Source organism: Lissotriton helveticus, chromosome 2_1 (assembly GCF_964261635.1).
Source record: "Lissotriton helveticus chromosome 2_1, aLisHel1.1, whole genome shotgun sequence".
Lineage (NCBI taxonomy): Eukaryota > Metazoa > Chordata > Amphibia > Caudata > Salamandridae > Lissotriton > Lissotriton helveticus.
In genome coordinates, this window is record NC_136059.1 from 1,245,660,820 (window position 1) to 1,245,674,668 (window position 13,849).

A 13,849-nucleotide genomic window follows, 5' to 3' on the forward strand; every position below is an offset into this window, starting at 1 on the left:
CGTTCGCGAAGGGAGACAAACCATGTGCGCGCCCGCCCGCCGCCGGACAGGCGATGTGCACACGCATGGCGTCTCCCACCTGGCGCTTGATTTATTACGGCTCAGCCGCTACCGGCTCGTTTAGAAAAGCTTGTTCTATTTCTTTAAGCACGTGTTTTCATGTTCTGTCCCCCGTGTGCTGTTTCCCCTGTGCATCCCTCTCCTACACCCTATCTTGCTCCCACAGTTCGCCAGTTACTTTACCTGCACCTTCTCTCTGTCAGTCCCCACCACTTGGAGACAAGGCGTCGATCCCTCCCTCCCCCTTGCTCTTCTATTGATCTTTCGCCTCTCTTGTTTATTTTGTCTTCACCCTGAGAAATTGAGCTTTTCTTTACTTTGCCATAAAACCAGAAGACTTTCTTGGTATATTCAGGGGTAAAAGTATACCTCCCCTTCATGCTGGCACAGCTACAGAGACCGCGGCGTCAAAATGCAACATTTGTAATGGAGCTCCTCTTTTAAAATAAAATTTGTTGATTATCCACTCCTTTGTTGCACTATTAGTGAAGTATTCTAGGCTAAAAATAAAGTACAATCTATAATCACAATCTAGTTATACCTTGTGTGGAGGGCGTTTGTGTTGTTATTTTTTTATTTTTGTATGTTACGGAATAGACTTACTAAAAAGAAGTACAGCAACCGAATGGCAGGATACAATATCACATTTCATTAATACAATTTCTATTTTTGGACCAAGCACAGTAATTTCATACGGCTGACATATTTACTGTGCAGTTATATTGTCTATGCGGGCCGTGTGTGCTGTCAGAGGGCTGCAGCGGGAGATCCAACTGTTAGTGAGAGGGGAGGAGGGCAACCCTGCAGTGGTGCAATGGAGACCGGGGAGGGGGCTCTGAGACCCTCACTCTGTGTGGTGATCACGCTGTCTGTGCTGCCTCTGCGAGACACGGGGGCAGTCCAAGGTGAGTGTGAGTGCTGTGAAGTGTTACCCCGGAGTCAGTCATGTACCCAGATATAGGTGTTTAGATCAACCTGCTGGCCTCATGGAGAAACACTGATTTTCTTAGCACTAGATATATCTTGTATAAAGTACTCACGGTTAATAAACACTCTGTAAGGCAGTGATGTTACTTCAACAGAGACCTCCTTGTGTTTCAACCTTCGTCTCTCCCTTTGGCTCCTCCACCTCTCTAAGCGCAGCGCTGGGCTTCCCCCCCTGCACCTTCTGTATCGTAAAATGACTAAAGGCCGTCCAAATTTCTGATAATCTGCACAAATACATTTCTTCAGAGAAAACACACTGCAATGTCACTGAAAAAAATATCATTTTTGTTTCTTATAGAAAAACACTTCAAACTACATCCACTGGGGGAGGGTGGCGAAACGGTCAGGGCTGCCCAATTTGGAACTGAGAACAAGGTGCGACTCTCGGTGCCGCTAAACATTCTATGATTCTGGACAAATCCCTTAATCTCCCCGTGCCTAAAAACACAAGATGTGCGCATATGAAATATATTAAATTGCATAAAAACCTGTATTTATTTTTAACATTCATTCCTAAGTATAAAGAAACCAAGTTGATTGACATATACAAAGTCTATGCCCACCAGTTCCTTTCACACATCTCACTTCAGCTCCCTATTGTGAATCTTAACTTTAGAGGTTGAAGTGCAAAAAATTATGGGAGCTACTATGAGTGCAGTGGGATGAGATCTGCGAAGGTGGGGGCGGGGCCGCAAGAAAGAACAATCAGAACCGTTAGTGTAAACAAGCATTTGCACTGCAATAGGCAGGCGTGTGGTGACATTTGAAAGTGGTGGGCGCAAAGTGATTTCCATACTGCACGATAGCGAGCGAGCGCAGCGAGCGTGCCCGAACCCCTTAAGGGGGGTTTGGGGGGATAACCCCCCCCAAGAAAATTTTGAAAAAAGAGAAGAAAAATCGTGCATTTTCCAAGCAAATTTGACAACCAATGATGAGGCAAATTTGAGAAAGCAGGAAGGTTAATAAAGCAATTGTGAAAGTGCAGTTATTACATTAATAGATGGCATAACATAGGTAGCTGCTTATACAGTATAACCACAGAGCTTCATACATTCCGTCCTATTACGCTGCTGAATTCAGACTATAAGACTTGCATGAAAATCTCAGCTCTAAGAGTAGAAGAAGTTGCACAGCAGTTGGGAGACAGCCTTTACAAAGCCCTCTGTCCCACTCGTTTTTGGTACCTTTCTGCCCCCTGTTCCACTCGTTTTTGTGCCCTTCTGCCCTCTGTCCCACTCGTTTTTGTGCCTTTCTGCCCTCTGTCCCACTCGTTTTTTGTGTCTTTCTGCCCATAAGGGGGGTTCGGAAAATTTTGAAAAAAGAGAAGAAAAATCGTGCATTTTCAAGCAAATTTGAGAAAGCAGGAAGGTTAATAAAGCAATTGTGAAAGTGCAGTTATTACATTACAAACACACGCCCACACACAGAGACACACTTTCACATACAGACTCACACCCACACATCAATCCACACACACACTCACACAGACACCCCCCCACACACACATATCTAGATAGATTCCACTCTCCACAGTCACTACATGAGGTGCCAGCTCGCTACCACACAAGCCTATTCTTTCGAAAAGGCAAATAAAGGATCTAGCATACACACACAGACACACACACACAGACACACACACTCATGCAGATTGTGTTCCTGCAGGGAGCTTGCTGTCAGGCTGTTTGAGGCCTAAGTACTTGCAGACAGTTTTTACAGTCCGTCTTTGTTTACATCTTAGATGTACCCCAAAAGTGAGCACATCCCACCAGCAAAACCGCAAAACCATAAATATTGTAGCAAGGCCAACTCTGAAGCAGTGTAGTCTTACAGGCTAAGGGAAAGATGGAAGCAGCGGGGCCCACAAAAATATGGTGGCACTGTGGCAGCCATTGTGTGCCCTTTAGTCACATTAAATTGAAGATGACTTGATTTTACTGCTTTGGCATCGGTTCTGTTTTTCTAACAACTTTCCACCTATTAACTTTTAATAAGCATTCTCTTTCACTCACACCCAAAGCACCGTAGCTTGGTAAAAAGTAGGTAACGGGGGTGGTGGTCTTTTTTTGTACCTCTGTTCTGAGAGACCTCAAAGAACACTCAAGCTTCACTCCCATTGGCTGTTTGAGGTCACGCAGGACTGCTTGGAGAAAAGCATTCAGTGTCGCCCATCTAGAATTCAGTGTGTTCTGCATGGCTCTCTCACATAGCGAGCCATTAGCAGGACTCCAAATCTAATAACTCACTGCTATGACATAGCAACAGTGGGTAACAGAACCTGTTAACTAACCACTGCTGCTGCTCTTAAAGGAGCCCAAGGTTGCTCTGAGTGGGCTCTGCTGCAGCCTGTCGGGGCACAGCCCCTGGGGCGAGGAGAGGGGAGGCACAGTGGCAGTAAGCGTTGGTTCCTCATGCTGGACTGTACTATGGTAATTTTTGTATTTTTTGTGTATTCAACATTTATTTAGCACAAGCAGGGCCAGGGAGTAGTGTGCTCGATTATGCGGCATGAAACAGCCATGTGCAGGCCTTGGGACACCCCAAGCAAGCCTTGGGATATCCCAAGCAGGCCCGCGCCTCAGCCGCGAGGGACACATTGTCTGACACCAGCTCTCCACTCTGTACCTGGAGTGACCACTGCCAATCCCCTTGTTCTAGCTTTTCATTTCCCGCTCCCACCACCTCCCATTGGGTTAGTACCACCACTAGACAGCATTGGACCAGTACCACCCAACACAACTCTTGTAGGCCCCATAACAGTCTTGCGCAGTCTAGTGCCAGAGGGAGTGCCGGGTGTCTTTGGTTCTTCTTTTCATCCTTGCGGTTCTAGTTTTGCTGTTTTCCACATCATGAAGGGTGGACCCTGAGAAGAAAGTCCCATTGAATGACCTGCACTTGGAGGACATGGGGACCCTCTGGGTCCCACCTCACTCCGGGTCATGGCGGACACCGTCTTCATTCCTGAACTTTTCACCACCAAATCTTCGATTCTAGGTATATTCGCCTAGGTCAGTGGAAGAAAATAAGACTACAACACCCAGAATGCATCATGCTATTACATTGAAGCCCGGCACTGGAATCGCTGAAGTGAACTAGAGATAGCTTGTCAAGGTAGAGGCCCCCTCTGTGTACATCTATGACCCATGAACTCTCCTTTGGACTGGTCAATCCCCCACCACCCCCCTTCCTTGTTCTATGGGCGTTCTCCTCTACTAATGTTCTGTTTACTCTTCCCTCTGACTCCTCCCCACCTCACTCCCACTACTTAAGTAATCCCTTCATCCTGACACTTCTGCTCTTTCCCTTCCCCCGTCACAATGGAATCCACCATGTTGGGTCTGGCTGTCACTCACCCTTTGAGGAAGGCTTTGGTAGGTTCCGATCGTGACGTCACAGAGGGGCCTTACTATGACATCAGAGATGGGCACTGCTAGGCGGCCATTTTGAGGGTCTTCTTGTGGCATTAGGGTGTTTGAAGGGCTCCTCTTCCTGTATGTTCTTAAAGATGGATTTTGTGTGCCGCTCATTGATAATTTCCGCCTCCAAGCACTATGTGTTTTTTCCTGGCTAGGGCCGGGTCTGTAGCTAGCCAGGTACAGACCTTCTCCCAGGGTGGCGGTGGGGGGTGTTTGAGGGTTTAACTCTGCTCTTGAAAAGGAAGAAGTAACATGTGAGCAGCTCGGAGTCCTGCTGGAAATTGCACGGTAATTTTGAAATTGTGGGATTAATGGTTTAATGCCTCTGCTAAATTTGAAAAAGAAGTGTCTGAAGATGTTGTTACCATTTTTTTTCTAAACTACACTCCCTCGATATCCGGCGGCCCTCATATGTGAGCGTTGTATCTTATGGCCGTAAAACCTGCAGACTGTGGCCAGAATCCGAGCCTATTTTTATTTCTTTAAGGTTGTCCCACATATACTGTTGTATTGTGCTGATGGATAATTCTGATTGGTTAATTGAGACGGGCGCAGTAAACATAATGTTGATGAGCACGTGCTGACTAAGAGGCATCATGATGGACACTGCTGCAGTCCGGCAGACGCTGCTGTTGGAGAGTGGCCGCCAGACTGAATAAACCTTGGGAGGGGCACATAATTGAGAGTCCATGGTTTGAGGCTCACTAAGTGACTGTGTTTAGGGTGACCAACTGGCATTGGTGCAAATTCAGGACGGTGTGTGTAAAAATTCAGTACAAAGGGTCAAAATTCAGGACACAAATTCAGGACAGGAGGTCAAAATTCAGGACAAAACTTCAGGACAATAGGTACGTTTTACAGACATCAGAGGTCGCGCAATAGTTTATAAGTAAGTCCAGCCATTTCCAAACATATTCAACCATTTGCAAACCTATCCATCATGTATCCTTACATCTATCATTTCACTCATCCATCCCTTCATCCATCCCCTCATCCATCCTTTCACTCATCCTCCATTATCCATCCATCTATCCTTTCACCCTATCCATCTGTACACTTATCCATCCACTCTTCATCCCATCCATCCATTCACTCATCCATTCAGCCATTTACCCTTTCACCAATCCAGCCATCCTTTCACTTACTAATCCTTCCACCCATCCACTCTTTTAGTCATCCATCCATCCTCCCTTTCTCTCTCCAATGACCCTTTCACTTAGCCATCCTTCCTTCCATCCATCCATCCACCCACCCATCTACTCATCCACTCATGAATCCATCCATTGACCCTATCATTCATCCATCTATCATTTCACCCCTTCACTCCTTCACACATCTATTCATCCTTTTGTCCGTCTACCCTCCCTTTCACTCACTCATCCATCCTTACATCCACCCTTTCACTCATATGTCCATTCATTCACCCTTGCACTTATCAATCCATCAATCCATCCATCATTTCATTCATCCACCTTCCCACCCATCATCCACCCAACCATCCACCATCCACCATCCACCCACCCACCCACCCACCCACTCATCCATCCTTTCACCTACTCACCATCCAATCCACCGCATACTTCTCCGAGGCCACAGTCAGTGGGCCCTTAAGCAGCGTGTACACCACCACATCATACATACAGCAATTATTTACAGCCCAATTGCAAATTTTGCAAGATAAACTGCCCGCCTAGGAGGTGCGAGCGTCCCTGTTACTGACCTTATGGCAGCTGTCACGACTCCCGAGGTCGCTGCATTTATTGGTTGACACGTCTCACGGTACACATTGGCAGTACCGTACCACATCATACAGCAATTATTTACAGCCCAATCATCACCACCAGAGGAAGGGACATGTACAGATGGGCCGGGCAGAGCCGGCATTTAAAGTCAAAATACGCATTCCCTCCCGATTTTGACACTAACAACAAGTCTCTTTCTCTCTTTTACCCTCGTCATAAACAGCTCTGTCTCATTTAAAAAAAAAAAACGCCTTTAGAAAGTGGACAGGCCGCATACTTCTCCGAGGCCACAGTCAGTGGGCCCTTAAGCAGCGTGTACACCACCACATCATACATACAGCAATTATTTACAGCCCAATCATCACCACCGGAGGAAGGGACATTTACATGGGCCGGGCAGGGCCGGCATAAAATTACCGACGGTATTTTTTTTTACTTCAAATGCCGCCGGCATTTGAAGTAACAAAAAATACCGTTGGTAATTTAAGCTTAAGCCTTTTTCTAATTAAGATAATAAGATCATTTAAATACCCAGTATCATTCACCTTTGGGCTAGACTCTCAGCCACAGCCAGCCAGGCTCCAGTAAGTCCAAGTCAGTCAGTCAGACGCACACGTGGCGACTCGAACCCTAGAACAGACAGACTAGAAAACTACACAGTACAGTACATAAAGAAACGTCATGGCGCGCGCACGTCCTGAATGGCCAATCACTGCATGACTTCACATGCTGAAGTCACAGTGATTGGCCATATGCAGTGCAGTGAGGCAGTGTGCCACCACCCACGGGCGGCATCCAATAATGGATTGCCTGCCCTTCTGCGTGGTGGGACCAGCCAATCCTGGCGCTGGGGGGGGCACACTAACTACTCGCCCTCAATCAATCAATCAATCAATGACATTTATAGAGCGCACTACATACCCGTAGGGTCTCAAGGCGCTGGGGGAGGGGGGGTGCCGCTACTGCTCGAACAGCCAGGTCTTCAGCTTCTTCCTGAAGGAGAGATGGTCTTGGGTCAGGCGCAGGTCGGTCGGGAGGGAGTTCCAGGTCTTGGCGGCCAGGTAGGAGAAGGACCTTCCTCCTGTAGTCGCTCTTCGGATGCGGGGGACGGCGGCGAGGGCGTGGTTGGCTGATCGGAGGTGGCGTTTGGGAGCGTAGAAGTTGATTCGGCTGTTGAGGTAGCTTGGGCCTTGGTCGTGTAGGGCTTTGTGTGCGTGGGTGAGGAGGCGGAAGGTGATTCTTTTGTTGACGGGGAGCCAGTGAAGGTCTCTCAGATGTCCGGAGATGTGGCTGGTTCGTGGGATGTCGAGGATGAGTCTGGCTGAGGCGTTCTGGATCCGCTGGAGTCTCTTCTGGAGCTTGGCGGTGGTACCGGCGTAGAGGGCGTTGCCGTAGTCCAGTCGGCTAGTGACGAGGGCCTGGGTGACGGTCTTCCTGGTCTCGGTGGGGATCCACCAGAAGATCTTCCGTAGCATGCGTAGGATGTTGAAGCACGCCGAGGAGACGTTGTTGACTTGCCTGGTCATGGAGAGGGAGGAGTCCAGGATGAAGCCCAGGTTGCGTGCATGGTCTGTCGGTTTGGGTGCGGTGCCCAGGGCGGGGGGCCACCAGGAGTCGTCCCAGGCGGAGGGTGAAGAGCCCAGGATGAGGACCTCCGTCTTGTCCGAGTTCAGTTTCAGGCGGCTGGTCGTCATCCACTCGGCTACCTCTTTCATCCCTTTGTGCAGGTTGGCTCTGGCGGCGGCGGGGTCGTTGGTCAGGGAGAGGATCAGCTGGGTGTCGTCGGCGTAGGAGATTATGCTGAGGTTGTGTTGGCGTGCGATGGCCGCGAGGGGGCTCATGTAGACGTTGAAGAGGGTGGGGCTCAGTGAGGATCCTTGGGGGACGCCGCAGATGACTTCGGTGGCCTCTGACTTGTACGGTGGTAGGCGGACTCTCTGTGTTCTTCCGTCGAGGAAGGAGATGATCCATTCCAGCGCCTTGTCCTGGATTCCGACGTTGCTGAGGCGCTGTACTAGGGTGCGGTGGCAGACAGTGTCGAATGCCGCGGAGAGGTCTAGGAGGATGAGGGCCACTGTTTCTCCGTTGTCCATCAGGGCTCGGATGTCATCGGTGGCGGCTATGAGGGCGGTCTCGGTGCTGTGATTGGCTCGGAAGCCGGACTGTGAGGGGTCGAGGGATCCATTCGTCTCGAGGAAGGCGGCCATCTGCTTGTTGACGGTCTTCTCGATGACTTTGGCTGGAAACGGTAGGAGCGAGATGGGGCGGTAATTCTTGAGTTCGGTGGGGTCCGCTGAGGGTTTCTTGAGTAGAGCGCTGAGTCCGGCGTGCTTCCAGCTCTCAGGGAAGGTGGCGGTGTCGAAGGATGTGTTGATGATGTCTCGCAGGTGGGGTGCGATGACAGCGTCGGCCTTGTTGAAGACGTGGTGAGGGCAGGGGTCGGTCGGTGATCCGGAGTGGATGGAGTTCATCGTGCGGATGGTGTCTTCGGTGCTGATCGGGGTCCAGGCGTGGAGGGTGGTGGTGGGGGGTGGTTGTTCGGTCTTGGTGTGCGTTGGTTGGTTGTTGAAGCTGTTGTGTATGTCCGCGATCTTGTTGTGGAAGTATGAGGCGAGGGAGTTGCAGAGGTCTTGCGATGGGGTGATGTCGTTGTTTCCTGCGCTGGGGTTGGATAGCTCTTTCACGATGTTGAAGAGTTCTTTGCAGTTGTGTGCGTTGTTGTCCAGCCGGTCCTTGAATGCAGTTTTCTTGGCTGCGCGGATCAGCTGGTGGTGCTTCCGGGTGGCCAGCTTGAAGGTGGTCCTGTTGTCCGGTGTGGGTTCCCTTCTCCAGACTTTCTCGAGGGCTCGGCAGTTCTTCTTGGAGCTCTTGCGTTCGTCGGTGAACCACGGGGCTTTCTTGCTGCCGGGTCTGTTGGGCGGGGTCCTCAGCGGGGCGAGCTCGTCCGCGCAGATGCTGATCCACTTCGTGAGGTTGTCGGCGGCCTGGCTGGGGTTCGCTGAGCTGGCAGGAGGGTGCTGGCTCAGGGAGGTGGCGAGCTGGTCTGCTGTGATCTTGTTCCAGCTTCTGCGGGCGGCCTGTTGCTGGTGGTGGTGGGTCTTCGTTCTCTTGAAGGTGAAGTGGACGCAGCTGTGGTCCGTCCATTGAAGCTCTGTGGCGTGGCTGAAGTCGATGTCTGTGCTGGAAGAGAAGACTGCGTCGAGTGTGTGTCCGGCGAGGTGGGTGGGGGTGGACACCAGCTGCTTGAGTCCAAGATTGGCGAGGTTGTCGAGCAGGGTGGTGGTGTTGCGGTCGTTGTTGTTCTCCAGGTGGAAGTTGATGTCCCTCAGGAGGATGTAGTCGGCGGAGGGGAGGGCATGCGGGCTGACGAAGTCGGCGATGTCCTCGCTGAATTGTGTGCGTGGTCCCGGGGGTCGGTAGATCAGGGTGCCTCTGAGGGTGGTGTTTGGGTCGGTGTGGATCTGGAAATGCAGGTGTTCCGCAGTGGTCAGGGAGTTGTCGGTGCTGGTCGTGAGACGGATGGTGTTCTTGTGGATGATGGCGATGCCTCCTCCCATCTGGTTGGCGTTGCGGTCCCTCCGGACGATCTTGTAGCCCTCTGGGATAGCGATGGCGATGTCGGGAGCTGAAGAGGCGTTCATCCAGGTCTCAGTGAGGAAGGCAACGTCTGGGGCTGTGGTGTCTAGGAGGTTCCAGAATTCGATGGCGTGCCTGTGGACGGAGCGGGTGTTGAGCAGGATGCACTTGAGGTGGGTGCTGCTGGAGGTCGACTTGGCGGGTGCTGGTGCGAGGCAGGTCCGGATGCAGGTGAATTTGCAGGCGTGGCAGCTGAAGGGTCCGTGGGTGCATCGTGGTGTGGCTTGGTGGCAATCTGGGAGTCGGCCGGTGTTGAGTGCGGTGAGGGTGGCGGCGGAGTACGTCAGGCGGATCGGTCGGGGTCCTCGGGGGCCAGGGGTCCTGGCACTGGGCGCGGTCCAGGCGCGGACGGGCGCAGACGGGCTTACCTTTGGCGCGCCTTCGGCGCACAATCGGCGCACCCGCTGCGCGTGGCCGCTGCGCGTTCGCACGGTCGCCATATAAGGCGAAGTGCGCGGGTGGGCGGAGCAGCTGGGAGGCGGGAGCGGGGAGGGTACAGAAGAGAAAAGGGGCGGGGCAAATGGCGGTGGCGGGAAGCGGGGAGGGAGAGCGGAGGGCGGCGAGGTAGGCGGGCAAACAGGAAGGAAACCGTAAGCACGGCACAGAGATTACAATAATTTACAATGAAACAAGCACAAATGGAGGGCAAAACAAATGGGGAAAACAGGAAGAGAAACGTTACCACGGCACAGAAATACAAGCACAAATGGAGGGCAAAACAAATGGGGAAAACAGGAAGAGAAACGTTACCACGGCACAGAAATACAAGCACAAATGGAGGGCAAAACAAATGGAGAAAACAACTGGGGGGAGACCAGGGCGGCAGCGAGGCCGGCGGCGAGGCAGTTAGGCAAGGCAATGGGACGCGCGCAGCAGCTGGTGGCCGTGCGGCGCGGGGGTGTCCCACAAGTGGGTCACACTCACCTGCGTCGCACGGTCGCCATATAAGGCCAAGTGCGCGGGTGGGCGGAGCAGCTGGGAGGCGGAGGCGGGAGCGGGGAGGGTACAGAAGAGAAAAGGGGCGGGGCAAATGGCGGTGGCGGGAAGCGGGGAGGGAGAGCGGAGGGCGGCGAGGTAGGCGGGCAAACAGGAAGGAAACCGTAAGCACGGCACAGAGATTACAATAATTTACAATGAAACAAGCACAAATGGAGGGCAAAACAAATGGGGAAAACAGGAAGAGAAACGTTACCACGGCACAGAAACTACAAGCACAAATGGAGGGCAAAACAAATGGGGAAAACAGGAAGAGAAACGTTACCACGGCACAGAAATACAAGCACAAATGGAGGGCAAAACAAATGGAGAAAACAACTGGGGGGAGACCAGGGCGGCAGCGAGGCCGGCGGCGAGGCAGTTAGGCAAGGCAATGGGACGCGCGCAGCAGCTGGTGGCCGTGCGGCGCGAGAGTGTCCCACAAGCCCTGGATGCCTTTGAAACCCCGGGGCTGCTGCGGCCCGGATAAAGCAGCACCCCCTCGGTCCCTCATACTGTCAGGTTAGCAGCGTGCATGCTCGGGCTAGGAGCAAGCCTGCCATCCTCATGCGCAGTACTGCTGCTGCTGGCCTGCTGCAGACTGTAATTCAAGCCGCAGCAGACCAGCCAGCCCCACCCCCTGCCCCTGCGCACTCTCCAGATTCAATCGGGTGTGTCCCGGATTGAAGCGCTGCGCTGCGGCGCTTATAATATTGTGTCATTTATTTGCAGGCAATTCACAAAAATATTTTAGGTGCGTCCAGGCTTAGTGGGGCTACGCCCCCACGCCCCAATGGACGCACCGCTGCTGGCAATAGGTCTCTCATTTGCGAGAGTTTGAGCTCTTGGCATTGAAAATTACAATGCCTTTTATGTATGTGTTGGTTTTTAAAACATAAATAAAAGACTTTGTCATTACAATGCCATTAGCTTAAACTCTCGCAAATGCGAGACCTATTGCATTGCAAATGCTTGTTTATACCCTCGGGCGAGCCAGCCCTCGGGGTGCATGCAAATAGCTACACTGTATATTTTTATTTATTTATTTTAAAGGTTTTATATAGCGCTGGCTAGACCCTGAGGTATCAGAGCGCTTTACATGAGCATCAAATCATAGTTACAGGTTGCATTGTTACAAAGGTTACAAAGTTATTAGAGCATGGCAACATAGTTACTTGTATGGTCAAGATAAACAATAAGCACAAATACGTAAGGGGAAAAGCAGGCAGGGGGAATATTCAGGGAAGGGGAAGGAGCTTGGGAAGTAGACAGGTAATGAAGGCGGGAAAGAGGAGGGGAGGGTGAAGGACACCGCATGGGAAGAGGAGGGGCAGGGCGACGGGGAACACAAACCGGTAGACGAGTCGAAGCAACGTCCAAAGTCAAGTAAGCTGTGATCCCAGGGGAAGTGGCATCACTTCCCTATCTCAGTTGCGGGAGGCTCCCTTTACGCAGTGGACTCTCTCAGAAGGTTCTCTGAGACTCCAAGGCCTACATTCTGGATCCTTCCCCAAAAAGGGGAGAGGGTGTGCTTTGGCACGGGGTGCCATACCATACCTCAGCTGTGAGTGGCTCCCTTGGTGCATTAGACTCTCTCAGCCGGTTTGCTGAGACTCCAGAGTATAAATATTGGATCTTTCCCAACAAGGAGAGAAGGAGTGCTTAGTCAAAGGACACACAGGACAGGGGGTTAGGCAGACTAGCAAGCAAGATGAGAGAGTCAGGGGAGAGGGGATAGGAACTAGGGAGGTAGACATTGAGACAAAGAGTACTAAAGGGGAACAAATTGAATTAATGAGTTATTATATAGCGCTGGCCAGACCTGAGGGAATCAGAGCGCCGTACATGAGGAACAATAATGTTGCAATTTACATCAGTTAAAAGTTACATAAGTATCAAGAAAAGCATTTAAATATCATAGGGGACAGGGTGAATGCAGCAAGGAAGGGTAAGGGGATAGGGTAAAGGGGTAAAGGGGTAGGAGGAAGATAGGATGTAGAGACAAGGGGAAAATCTGCCCAAGGTCCGGCTGGGTAGGTGACGGAAGGGGCGGGGTAGGGGGGGAGTTCACAACCCATCTCCTCTTTAGCTATATGGTAGCTCCACCAGGCATCAGCCAAATAGCTAAGTATCCACAGTCTGGGGTAAGTTCCGCGGGTTCCAAGTCCTGATGTATAGGCAGGCTAGGGGATAGCTTCAAGGTCTGGTCAATGTCCAATTGTTGTCCCTGGGAAAGTAAAAACAAAGTGTAAGGGGGCCATTATAGAAGCCATCTTGGGATCAGGCAGGGGACTGTACTGTACACTGGTACACTGGTAGCCATCCTAAGGTCAGGCACCTGGAAGTTAAAGTCAATATCCAGGACAGCGGCCGCCAGAGAATAACAAATCCAGCATGCACACGCCATCACACGCACAGACATGGACAAGCACACACAAATGTGAGCAAACACTCTCATATGCTTACTGACCCACACATACAAGCACATAGACAAAAACATCCAAAAACACAAGCACACATAAAATCTCATGCTCTAATAAAAAAACACCGAAATATATGCACACGCAAACATCGTCACATGCACAAGCACACACAAATATGCTCACACTCACATACATGCAGACACGCAAACACAGGCACACATACAATAACATGCTCCAGAACAAAAATACCCAAAGACGTACACGCAAAATACATGCACACACACACACATACACTATCACATGCACAAGCACGCACAAATGTGTGCACAAACTTTCATACGTGAACAGAGTGCTCATATAAGTACGCATACAGAAACATCCACATGCACAAGCATACATACAATCCCATGTTCTAATACAAAGACACTCAAATACATGCACACACCATCATACGCACAGACATAAGCACACAAACAGAAACATCTGCTCGCACAATCACAAGCACACATAGAATCACATGTTCTAATACAAAAACACCCAAAAACATGTCCACACCATCACACGCCCAGACATGCACAAGCACACAGAAATGTGAACATAGGGGCAGATTTAT